Genomic DNA, 13,005 nt, shown 5'->3' with positions numbered 1-13,005 from the left:
TGTGGAGTTTGCACACACGGCCCGTGTCTGTGTGGAGTTTGCACTTTCACCCCGTGTCTGTGTGGAGTTTGCACATTCTCCCCATGCCTGTGTGGAGTTTGCACACACTCTCCATGTCTGTGTGGAGTTTGCACTTTCACCCCATGTCTGTGTGGAGTTTGCACATTCTCCCCGTGCCTGTGTGGAGTTTGCACACACTCCCCGTGTCTGTGGGGAGTTTGCACATTCTCCCCGTGTCTGTGTGGAGTTTGCACATTTCACCATGCCTGTGTGGAGTTTGCACACACTCCCCATGTCTGTGTGCAGTTTGCACATTCTCCCCGTGCCTGTGTGGAGTTTGCACTTTCTCCTCGTGTCCTTGTGGAGTTTGCACATTCTCCCCGTGTGTGTGTGGAGTTTGCACATTCTCCCTGTGTCTGTGTGGTGTTTGCACATTCTCCCCGTTTCTGTGTGGATTTTGCACATTCTCCCCTTGTCTGTGTTGAGTTTATACATTCTCCCCCTGTCTGTGTGGAGTTTGCACATTCTCCCCGTGTCTGTGTTGAGTTTGCACATTCTCTCCTTGTCTGTGTGGAGTTTGCACATTCTCGCCTTGTCTGTGTTACGTTCGCATTTTCAACCCCGTGTCTGTGCGGAGTTTGCACATTCTCCCCGTTTCTGTGTTGAGTTCACACATTTCCCCTGCATCTATGTGGGCTTTGCACATTCTCTCCGTGTCTGTGTGGAGTTTGCACATTCTCTTCGTATCCGTGTGGTGTATGTACATTCTCCCCGTGACTGTCTGGAGTTTGCACTTTCACCCCGTGTCTGTGTGGAGTTTGCACATTCTCCCCCAACCTGTGTGGAGTTTGCACACACTGCCTGTGTCTGTGTGGAGTTTGCACATTCTCCCCATGTCTGCGTGGTGTTTGCACATTCTCCCCGTGTCTGTGTGGGGTTTGCACATTCTCCCCATGCCTGTGTGGAGTTTGCACACACTCCCCATGTCTGTGTGGAGTTTGCACTTTCACCCCATGTCTGTGTGGAGTTTGCACATTCTCCCCGTGCCTGTGTGGAGTTTGCACACACTCCCCGTGTCTGTGGGGAGTTTGCACATTCTCCCCGTGTCTGTGTGGAGTTTGCACATTCTCCCCGTGCCTGTGTGGAGTTTGCACACACTCCCCGTGTCTGTGGGGAGTTTGCACATTCTCCCCGTGTCTGTGTGCATTTTGCACATTCTCCCCGTGCCTGTGTGGAGTTTGCACAATCTCCCCGTGTCTGTGGGGAGTTTGCACATTCTCCCCATGTCTGCGTGGATTTTGCACATTCTCCCCGTGTCTATCTTGTTTTGCAGATTCTCCCCGTATCTGTGTTTAGTTTGCATATTCTCCCCTTGTCTGTGTGGAGTTTGCACATTCTCCCCGTGTCTGTGTTGAGTTTGCACATGCTCCCCGTATCTTTGTGGAGTTTGCACATTCTCCCCGTGCCTGTATGGAGTTTGCACACACTCCCCGTGTCTGTGCGGAGTTTGCACATTCTCCCCGTTTCTGTGTTGAGTTCACACATTTCCCCTGCATCTATGTGGGCTTTGCACATTCTCTCCGTGTCTGTGTGGAGTTTGCACATTCTCTTCGTATCCGTGTGGTGTATGTACATTCTCCCCGTGACTGTCTGGAGTTTGCACTTTCACCCCGTGTCTGTGTGGAGTTTGCACATTCTCCCCCAACCTGTGTGGAGTTTGCACACACTGCCTGTGTCTGTGTGGAGTTTGCACATTCTCCCCATGTCTGCGTGGTGTTTGCACATTCTCCCCGTTTCTGTGTGGGGTTTGCACATTCTCCCCATGCCTGTGTGGAGTTTGCACACACTCCCCATGTCTGTGTGGAGTTTGCACTTTCACCCCATGTCTGTGTGGAGTTTGCACATTCTCCCCGTGTCTGTGTGGATTTTGCACTTTCTCCCCATATCTGTGTGGGGTTTGCACATTCTCCCCGTGTCTTTGTGGAGTTTGCACATTCTCCCCGTATCTGTGTGGAGTTTGCACATTCTCCCCCTGTCTGTGTTTAGTTTGCATATTCTTCCCGTGCCTGTGTGGAGTTTGCACATTCTCCCCGTGTCTGTGTTGAGTTTTCACGTTCTCCCCGTATCTGTGTGGAGTTTGCACATTCTCCCCGAGTCTGTGTGGGGCTTGCACATTCTTCCCGTGTCCGAGTGGAGTTTGCACATTCTCCCTGCGTCTGTATGGAGTTTGCTCATTCTCCCCGTGTCTGTGTGGGGTTTGCACATTCTCCCCGTGCCTGTTTTGAGTTTGCACATTCTCCACGTGTCCGTGCAGTGCTTGCACATTCTCCCCATGTCTGCGTGGTGTTTGCACATTCGCCCCGTGTCTGTGTGCAGTTTGCACATTCTCCCCGTGTCTGTGTTGAGTTTGCGCATTCTCCCCGAGTCTTTGTGGGGTTTGCGCATTCTCCCCGTGTCCGTGTGGAGTTTGCACATTCTCCCCGTGTCCGTGTGGTGTTTGCGCATTCTCCCCATTTCTATGGGGCGTTTGCACATTCTCCCCGAGTCTATGTGGGGTTTGCGTATTCTCACCGTTTCTGTGTGGTGTTTGCACATTCTCCCCGTGTCCTTGTGGAGTTTGCACATTCTCCCCGTGTGTGTGTGGAGTTTGCACATTCTCCCTGTGTCTGTGTGGTGTTTGCACATTCTCCCCGTTTCTGTGTGGATTTTGCACATTCTCCCCTTGTCTGTGTTGAGTTTATACATTCTCCCCCTGTCTGTGTGGAGTTTGCACATTCTCCCCGTGTCTGTGTTGAGTTTGCACATTCTCTCCATGTCTGTGTGGAGTTTGCACATTCTCCCCGTGTCTGTGTTACGTTCGCATTTTCCCCCCGTGTCTGTGCGGAGATTGCACATTCTCCCCGAGTCTGTGTTGAGTTTGCACAATCTCCCCGTGTCTGTGTGGAGTTTGCACATTCTCCCCGTTTCTGTGTTGAGTTCGCACATTTCCCCTGCATCTATGTGGGCTTTGCACATTCTCCCCGTGTCTGTGTGGAGTTTGCACATTCTCTTCGTATCCGTGTGGTGTATGTACATTCTCCCCGTGACTGTCTGGAGTTTGCACTTTCACCCCGTGTCTGTGTGGAGTTTGCACATTCTCCCCCAACCTGTGTGCAGTTTGCACACACTGCCCGTGTCTGTGTGGAGTTTGCACATTCTCCCCATGTCTGCGTGGTGTTTGCACATTCTCCCCGTGTCTGTGTGGGGTTTGCAGATTCTCCCCATGCCTGTGTGGAGTTTGCACACACTCTCCATGTCTGTGTGGAGTTTGCACTTTCACCCCATGTCTGTGTGGAGCTTGCACATTCTCCCCGTGCCTGTGTGGAGTTTGCACACACTCCCCGTGTCTGTGGGGAGTTTGCACATTCTCCCCGTGTCTGTGTGGAGTTTGCACATTTCACCATGCCTGTGTGGAGTTTGCACACACTCCCCATGTCTGTGTGCAGTTTGCACATTCTACCCGTGCCTGTGTGGAGTTTGCACTTTCTCCTCGTGTCCTTGTGGAGTTTGCACATTCTCCCCGTGTGTGTGTGGAGTTTGCACATTCTCCCTGTGTCTGTGTGGTGTTTGCACATTCTCCCCGTTTCTGTGTGGATTTTGCACATTCTCCCCTTGTCTGTGTTGAGTTTATACATTCTCCCCCTGTCTGTGTGGAGTTTGCACATTCTCCCCGTGTCTGTGTTGAGTTTGCACATTCTCTCCTTGTCTGTGTGTAGTTTGCACAATCTCCCCGTGTCTGTGGGGAGTTTGCACATTCTCCCCATGTCTGCGTGGATTTTGCACATTCTCCCCGTGTCTATCTTGTTTTGCAGATTCTCCCCGTATCTGTGTTTAGTTTGCATATTCTCCCCTTGTCTGTGTGGAGTTTGCACATTCTCCCCGTGTCTGTGTTGAGTTTGCACATGCTCCCCGTATCTTTGTGGAGTTTGCACATTCTCCCCGTGCCTGTATGGAGTTTGCACACACTCCCCGTGTCTGTGCGGAGTTTGCACATTCTCCCCGTTTCTGTGTTGAGTTCACACATTTCCCCTGCATCTATGTGGGCTTTGCACATTCTCTCCGTGTCTGTGTGGAGTTTGCACATTCTCTTCGTATCCGTGTGGTGTATGTACATTCTCCCCGTGACTGTCTGGAGTTTGCACTTTCACCCCGTGTCTGTGTGGAGTTTGCACATTCTCCCCCAACCTGTGTGGAGTTTGCACACACTGCCTGTGTCTGTGTGGAGTTTGCACATTCTCCCCATGTCTGCGTGGTGTTTGCACATTCTCCCCGTTTCTGTGTGGGGTTTGCACATTCTCCCCATGCCTGTGTGGAGTTTGCACACACTCCCCATGTCTGTGTGGAGTTTGCACTTTCACCCCATGTCTGTGTGGAGTTTGCACATTCTCCCCGTGTCTGTGTGGATTTTGCACTTTCTCCCCATATCTGTGTGGGGTTTGCACATTCTCCCCGTGTCTTTGTGGAGTTTGCACATTCTCCCCGTATCTGTGTGGAGTTTGCACATTCTCCCCCTGTCTGTGTTTAGTTTGCATATTCTTCCCGTGCCTGTGTGGAGTTTGCACATTCTCCCCGTGTCTGTGTTGAGTTTTCACGTTCTCCCCGTATCTGTGTGGAGTTTGCACATTCTCCCCGAGTCTGTGTGGGGCTTGCACATTCTTCCCGTGTCCGAGTGGAGTTTGCACATTCTCCCTGCGTCTGTATGGAGTTTGCTCATTCTCCCCGTGTCTGTGTGGGGTTTGCACATTCTCCCCGTGCCTGTTTTGAGTTTGCACATTCTCCACGTGTCCGTGCAGTGCTTGCACATTCTCCCCATGTCTGCGTGGTGTTTGCACATTCGCCCCGTGTCTGTGTGCAGTTTGCACATTCTCCCCGTGTCTGTGTTGAGTTTGCGCATTCTCCCCGAGTCTTTGTGGGGTTTGCGCATTCTCCCCGTGTCCGTGTGGAGTTTGCACATTCTCCCCGTGTCCGTGTGGTGTTTGCGCATTCTCCCCATTTCTATGGGGCGTTTGCACATTCTCCCCGAGTCTATGTGGGGTTTGCGTATTCTCACCGTTTCTGTGTGGTGTTTGCACATTCTCCCCGTGTCCTTGTGGAGTTTGCACATTCTCCCCGTGTGTGTGTGGAGTTTGCACATTCTCCCTGTGTCTGTGTGGTGTTTGCACATTCTCCCCGTTTCTGTGTGGATTTTGCACATTCTCCCCTTGTCTGTGTTGAGTTTATACATTCTCCCCCTGTCTGTGTGGAGTTTGCACATTCTCCCCGTGTCTGTGTTGAGTTTGCACATTCTCTCCATGTCTGTGTGGAGTTTGCACATTCTCCCCGTGTCTGTGTTACGTTCGCATTTTCCCCCCGTGTCTGTGCGGAGATTGCACATTCTCCCCGAGTCTGTGTTGAGTTTGCACAATCTCCCCGTGTCTGTGTGGAGTTTGCACATTCTCCCCGTTTCTGTGTTGAGTTCGCACATTTCCCCTGCATCTATGTGGGCTTTGCACATTCTCCCCGTGTCTGTGTGGAGTTTGCACATTCTCTTCGTATCCGTGTGGTGTATGTACATTCTCCCCGTGACTGTCTGGAGTTTGCACTTTCACCCCGTGTCTGTGTGGAGTTTGCACATTCTCCCCCAACCTGTGTGCAGTTTGCACACACTGCCCGTGTCTGTGTGGAGTTTGCACATTCTCCCCATGTCTGCGTGGTGTTTGCACATTCTCCCCGTGTCTGTGTGGGGTTTGCAGATTCTCCCCATGCCTGTGTGGAGTTTGCACACACTCCCCATGTCTGTGTGGAGTTTGCACTTTCACCCCATGTCTGTGTGGAGTTTGCACATTCTCCCCGTGCCTGTGTGGAGTTTGCACACACTCCCCGTGTCTGTGGGGAGTTTGCACATTCTCCCCGTGTCTGTGTGGAGTTTGCACATTCTCCCCATGCCTGTGTGGAGTTTGCACACACTCCCCGTGTCTGTGGGGAGTTTGCACATTCTCCCCGTGTCTGTGTGGAGTTTGGACAATCTCCCCGTGTCTGTGGGGAGTTTGCACATTCTCCCCATGTCTGCGTGGATTTTGCAAATTCTCCCCGCGTCTGTGTGGAGTTTGCACTTTCTCCTCGTGTCTGTGTGGGGTTTGCACATTCTCCCCGTGTCTATCTTGTTTTGCAGATTCTCCCCGTATCTGTGTTTAGTTTGCATATTCTCCCCTTGTCTGTGTGGAGTTTGCACATGCTCCCCGTAACTTTGTGGAGTTTGCACATTCTCCCCGTGCCTGTGTGGAGTTTGCACACACTCCCCGTGTCTGTGGGGAGTTTGCACATTCTCCCCATGTCTGTGTGGAGTTTGCACACACGGCCCGTGTCTGTGTGGAGTTTGCACTTTCACCCCGTGTCTGTGTGGGGTTTGCACATTCTCCCCATGCCTGTGTGGAGTTTGCACACACTCTCCATGTCTGTGTGGAGTTTGCACTTTCACCCCATGTCTGTGTGGAGTTTGCACATTCTCCCCGTGCCTGTGTGGAGTTTGCACACACTCCCCGTGTCTGTGGGGAGTTTGCACATTCTCCCCGTGTCTGTGTGGAGTTTGCACATTTCACCATGCCTGTGTGGAGTTTGCACACACTCCCCATGTCTGTGTGCAGTTTGCACATTCTACCCGTGCCTGTGTGGAGTTTGCACTTTCTCCTCGTGTCCTTGTGGAGTTTGCACATTCTCCCCGTGTGTGTGTGGAGTTTGCACATTCTCCCTGTGTCTGTGTGGTGTTTGCACATTCTCCCCGTTTCTGTGTGGATTTTGCACATTCTCCCCTTGTCTGTGTTGAGTTTATACATTCTCCCCCTGTCTGTGTGGAGTTTGCACATTCTCCCCGTGTCTGTGTTGAGTTTGCACATTCTCTCCTTGTCTGTGTGGAGTTTGCACAATCTCCCCGTGTCTGTGGGGAGTTTGCACATTCTCCCCATGTCTGCGTGGATTTTGCACATTCTCCCCGTGTCTATCTTGTTTTGCAGATTCTCCCCGTATCTGTGTTTAGTTTGCATATTCTCCCCTTGTCTGTGTGGAGTTTGCACATTCTCCCCGTGTCTGTGTTGAGTTTGCACATGCTCCCCGTATCTTTGTGGAGTTTGCACATTCTCCCCGTGCCTGTATGGAGTTTGCACACACTCCCCGTGTCTGTGCGGAGTTTGCACATTCTCCCCGTTTCTGTGTTGAGTTCACACATTTCCCCTGCATCTATGTGGGCTTTGCACATTCTCTCCGTGTCTGTGTGGAGTTTGCACATTCTCTTCGTATCCGTGTGGTGTATGTACATTCTCCCCGTGACTGTCTGGAGTTTGCACTTTCACCCCGTGTCTGTGTGGAGTTTGCACATTCTCCCCCAACCTGTGTGGAGTTTGCACACACTGCCTGTGTCTGTGTGGAGTTTGCACATTCTCCCCATGTCTGCGTGGTGTTTGCACATTCTCCCCGTTTCTGTGTGGGGTTTGCACATTCTCCCCATGCCTGTGTGGAGTTTGCACACACTCCCCATGTCTGTGTGGAGTTTGCACTTTCACCCCATGTCTGTGTGGAGTTTGCACATTCTCCCCGTGTCTGTGTGGATTTTGCACTTTCTCCCCATATCTGTGTGGGGTTTGCACATTCTCCCCGTGTCTTTGTGGAGTTTGCACATTCTCCCCGTATCTGTGTGGAGTTTGCACATTCTCCCCCTGTCTGTGTTTAGTTTGCATATTCTTCCCGTGCCTGTGTGGAGTTTGCACATTCTCCCCGTGTCTGTGTTGAGTTTTCACGTTCTCCCCGTATCTGTGTGGAGTTTGCACATTCTCCCCGAGTCTGTGTGGGGCTTGCACATTCTTCCCGTGTCCGAGTGGAGTTTGCACATTCTCCCTGCGTCTGTATGGAGTTTGCTCATTCTCCCCGTGTCTGTGTGGGGTTTGCACATTCTCCCCGTGCCTGTTTTGAGTTTGCACATTCTCCACGTGTCCGTGCAGTGCTTGCACATTCTCCCCATGTCTGCGTGGTGTTTGCACATTCGCCCCGTGTCTGTGTGCAGTTTGCACATTCTCCCCGTGTCTGTGTTGAGTTTGCGCATTCTCCCCGAGTCTTTGTGGGGTTTGCGCATTCTCCCCGTGTCCGTGTGGAGTTTGCACATTCTCCCCGTGTCCGTGTGGTGTTTGCGCATTCTCCCCATTTCTATGGGGCGTTTGCACATTCTCCCCGAGTCTATGTGGGGTTTGCGTATTCTCACCGTTTCTGTGTGGTGTTTGCACATTCTCCCCGTGTCCTTGTGGAGTTTGCACATTCTCCCCGTGTGTGTGTGGAGTTTGCACATTCTCCCTGTGTCTGTGTGGTGTTTGCACATTCTCCCCGTTTCTGTGTGGATTTTGCACATTCTCCCCTTGTCTGTGTTGAGTTTATACATTCTCCCCCTGTCTGTGTGGAATTTGCACATTCTCCCCGTGTCTGTGTTGAGTTTGCACATTCTCTCCATGTCTGTGTGGAGTTTGCACATTCTCCCCGTGTCTGTGTTACGTTCGCATTTTCCCCCCGTGTCTGTGCGGAGATTGCACATTCTCCCCGAGTCTGTGTTGAGTTTGCACAATCTCCCCGTGTCTGTGTGGAGTTTGCACATTCTCCCCGTTTCTGTGTTGAGTTCGCACATTTCCCCTGCATCTATGTGGGCTTTGCACATTCTCCCCGTGTCTGTGTGGAGTTTGCACATTCTCTTCGTATCCGTGTGGTGTATGTACATTCTCCCCGTGACTGTCTGGAGTTTGCACTTTCACCCCGTGTCTGTGTGGAGTTTGCACATTCTCCCCCAACCTGTGTGCAGTTTGCACACACTGCCCGTGTCTGTGTGGAGTTTGCACATTCTCCCCATGTCTGCGTGGTGTTTGCACATTCTCCCCGTGTCTGTGTGGGGTTTGCAGATTCTCCCCATGCCTGTGTGGAGTTTGCACACACTCCCCATGTCTGTGTGGAGTTTGCACTTTCACCCCATGTCTGTGTGGAGTTTGCACATTCTCCCCGTGCCTGTGTGGAGTTTGCACACACTCCCCGTGTCTGTGGGGAGTTTGCACATTCTCCCCGTGTCTGTGTGGAGTTTGCACATTCTCCCCATGCCTGTGTGGAGTTTGCACACACTCCCCGTGTCTGTGGGGAGTTTGCACATTCTCCCCGTGTCTGTGTGGAGTTTGGACAATCTCCCCGTGTCTGTGGGGAGTTTGCACATTCTCCCCATGTCTGCGTGGATTTTGCAAATTCTCCCCGCGTCTGTGTGGAGTTTGCACTTTCTCCTCGTGTCTGTGTGGGGTTTGCACATTCTCCCCGTGTCTATCTTGTTTTGCAGATTCTCCCCGTATCTGTGTTTAGTTTGCATATTCTCCCCTTGTCTGTGTGGAGTTTGCACATGCTCCCCGTAACTTTGTGGAGTTTGCACATTCTCCCCGTGCCTGTGTGGAGTTTGCACACACTCCCCGTGTCTGTGGGGAGTTTGCACATTCTCCCCATGTCTGTGTGGAGTTTGCACACACGGCCCGTGTCTGTGTGGAGTTTGCACTTTCACCCCGTGTCTGTGTGGGGTTTGCACATTCTCCCCATGCCTGTGTGGAGTTTGCACACACTCTCCATGTCTGTGTGGAGTTTGCACTTTCACCCCATGTCTGTGTGGAGTTTGCACATTCTCCCCGTGCCTGTGTGGAGTTTGCACACACTCCCCGTGTCTGTGGGGAGTTTGCACATTCTCCCCGTGTCTGTGTGGAGTTTGCACATTTCACCATGCCTGTGTGGAGTTTGCACACACTCCCCATGTCTGTGTGCAGTTTGCACATTCTACCCGTGCCTGTGTGGAGTTTGCACTTTCTCCTCGTGTCCTTGTGGAGTTTGCACATTCTCCCCGTGTGTGTGTGGAGTTTGCACATTCTCCCTGTGTCTGTGTGGTGTTTGCACATTCTCCCCGTTTCTGTGTGGATTTTGCACATTCTCCCCTTGTCTGTGTTGAGTTTATACATTCTCCCCCTGTCTGTGTGGAGTTTGCACATTCTCCCCGTGTCTGTGTTGAGTTTGCACATTCTCTCCTTGTCTGTGTGGAGTTTGCACATTCTCGCCTTGTCTGTGTTACGTTCGCATTTTCAACCCCGTGTCTGTGGGGAGTTTGCACATTCTCCCCGTTTCTCTGTTGAGTTCACACATTTCCCCTGCATCTATGTGGGCTTTGCACATTCTCTCCGTGTCTGTGTGGAGTTTGCACATTCTCTTCGTATCCGTGTGGTGTATGTACATTCTCCCCGTGACTGTCTGGAGTTTGCACTTTCACCCCGTGTCTGTGTGGAGTTTGCACATTCTCCCCCAACCTGTGTGGAGTTTGCACACACTGCCTGTGTCTGTGTGGAGTTTGCACATTCTCCCCATGTCTGCGTGGTGTTTGCACATTCTCCCCGTGTCTGTGTGGGGTTTGCACATTCTCCCCATGCCTGTGTGGAGTTTGCACACACTCCCCATGTCTGTGTGGAGTTTGCACTTTCACCCCATGTCTGTGTGGAGTTTGCACATTCTCCCCGTGCCTGTGTGGAGTTTGCACACACTCCCCGTGTCTGTGGGGAGTTTGCACATTCTCCCCGTGTCTGTGTGGAGTTTGCACATTCTCCCCGTGCCTGTGTGGAGTTTGCACACACTCCCCGTGTCTGTGGGGAGTTTGCACATTCTCCCCGTGTCTGTGTGCATTTTGCACATTCTCCCCGTGCCTGTGTGGAGTTTGCACAATCTCCCCGTGTCTGTGGGGAGTTTGCACATTCTCCCCATGTCTGCGTGGATTTTGCACATTCTCCCCGTGTCTATCTTGTTTTGCAGATTCTCCCCGTATCTGTGTTTAGTTTGCATATTCTCCCCTTGTCTGTGTGGAGTTTGCACATTCTCCCCGTGTCTGTGTTGAGTTTGCACATGCTCCCCGTATCTTTGTGGAGTTTGCACATTCTCCCCGTGCCTGTATGGAGTTTGCACACACTCCCCGTGTCTGTGCGGAGTTTGCACATTCTCCACGTTTCTGTGTTGAGTTCACACATTTCCCCTGCATCTATGTGGGCTTTGCACATTCTCTCCGTGTCTGTGTGGAGTTTGCACATTCTCTTCGTATCCGTGTGGTGTATGTACATTCTCCCCGTGACTGTCTGGAGTTTGCACTTTCACCCCGTGTCTGTGTGGAGTTTGCACATTCTCCCCCAACCTGTGTGGAGTTTGCACACACTGCCTGTGTCTGTGTGGAGTTTGCACATTCTCCCCATGTCTGCGTGGTGTTTGCACATTCTCCCCGTTTCTGTGTGGGGTTTGCACATTCTCCCCATGCCTGTGTGGAGTTTGCACACACTCCCCATGTCTGTGTGGAGTTTGCACTTTCACCCCATGTCTGTGTGGAGTTTGCACATTCTCCCCGTGCCTGTGTGGAGTTTGCACACACTCCCCGTGTCTGTGGGGAGTTTGCACATTCTCCCCGTGTCTGTGTGGAGTTTGCACATTCTCCCCGTGCCTGTGTGGAGTTTGCACACACTCCCCGTGTCTGTGGGGAGTTTGCACATTCTCCCCGTGTCTGTGTGCATTTTGCACATTCTCCCCGTGCCTGTGTGGAGTTTGCACAATCTCCCCGTGTCTGTGGGGAGTATGCACATTCTCCCCATGTCTGCGTGGATTTTGCACATTCTCCCCGTGTCTATCTTGTTTTGCAGATTCTCCCCGTATCTGTGTTTAGTTTGCATATTCTCCCCTTGTCTGTGTGGAGTTTGCACATTCTCCCCGTGTCTGTATTGAGTTTTCACATGCTCCCCGTATCTTTGTGGAGTTTGCACATTCTCCCCGTGCCTGTATGGAGATTGCACACACTCCCCGTGTCTGTGGGGAGTTTGCACATTCTCCCCATGTCTGCGTGGGTTTTGCACATTCTCCCCGCGTCTGTGTGGAGTTTGTACTTTCACCCCGTGTCTGTGTGGGGTTTGCACATTCTCCCCATGCCTGTGTGGAGTTTGCACACACTCCCCATGTCTGTGTGGAGTTTGCACTTTCACCCCATGTCTGTGTGGAGTTTGCACATTCTCCCCGTGCCTGTGTGGAGTTTGCACACACTCCCCGTGTCTGTGGGTAGTTTGCACATGCTCCCCGTGTCTGTGTGGAGTTTGCACATTCTCCCCATGCCTGTGTGGAGTTTGCACACACTCCCCATGTCTGTGTGCAGTTTGCACATTCTCCCCGTGCCTGTGTGGAGTTTGCACAATCTCCCCGTGTCTGTGTGGAGTTTGCACATTCTCCCCGTGTCTGTATTGAGTTTTCACATGCTCCCCGTAACTTTGTGGAGTTTGCACATTCTCCCCGTGCCTGTGTGGAGTTTGCACACACTCGCCGTGTCTGTGTGGAGTTTGCACTTTCACCCCATGTCTGTGTGGAGTTTGCACATTCTCCCCGTGCCTGTGTGGAGTTTGCAAACACTCCCCGTGTCTGTGGGGAGTTTGCACATTCTCCCCATGTCTGTGTGGAGTTTGCACATTCTCCCCATGCCTGTGTGGAGTTTGCACACACTCCCCGTGTCTGTGTGGAGTTTGCACATTCTCCCCGTGTCTGTGTGCAGTTTGCACATTCTCCCCGTGCCTGTGTGGAGTTTGGACAATCTCCCCGTGTCTGTGGGGAGTTTGCACATTCTCCCCATGTCTGCGTGGATTTTGCACATTCTCCCCGCGTCTGTGTGGAGTTTGCACTTTCTCCTCGTGTCTGTGTGGGGTTTGCACATTCTCCCCGTGTCTATCTTGTTTTGCACATTCTCCCCGTATCTGTGTTTAGTTTGCATATTCTCCCCTTGTCTGTGTGGAGTTTGCACATTCTCCCCGTGTCTGTATTGAGTTTTCACATGCTCCCCGTAACTTTGTGGAGTTTGCACATTCTCCCCGTGCCTGTGTGGAGTTTGCACACACTCCCCGTGTCTGTGGGGAGTTTGCACATTCTCCCCAT

General features: G+C 52.0%; 1 pseudogene; it reads right to left on the bottom strand.

Annotated features, from left to right (window-relative positions):
- Positions 1–601: 601 nt before the first annotated feature.
- The window catches only part of LOC148140779 (uncharacterized), a 67,042-nt pseudogene continuing 54,638 nt past the window's right edge, over positions 602–13,005 (bottom strand).

Source organism: Chiloscyllium plagiosum, unplaced genomic scaffold, assembly GCF_037043375.1.
Source record: "Chiloscyllium plagiosum isolate Xiang-an unplaced genomic scaffold, Cpla_swu_hap1 HiC_scaffold_35, whole genome shotgun sequence".
NCBI lineage: Eukaryota > Metazoa > Chordata > Chondrichthyes > Orectolobiformes > Hemiscylliidae > Chiloscyllium > Chiloscyllium plagiosum.
This window is presented reverse-complemented; position numbering and strand designations above follow the sequence as displayed.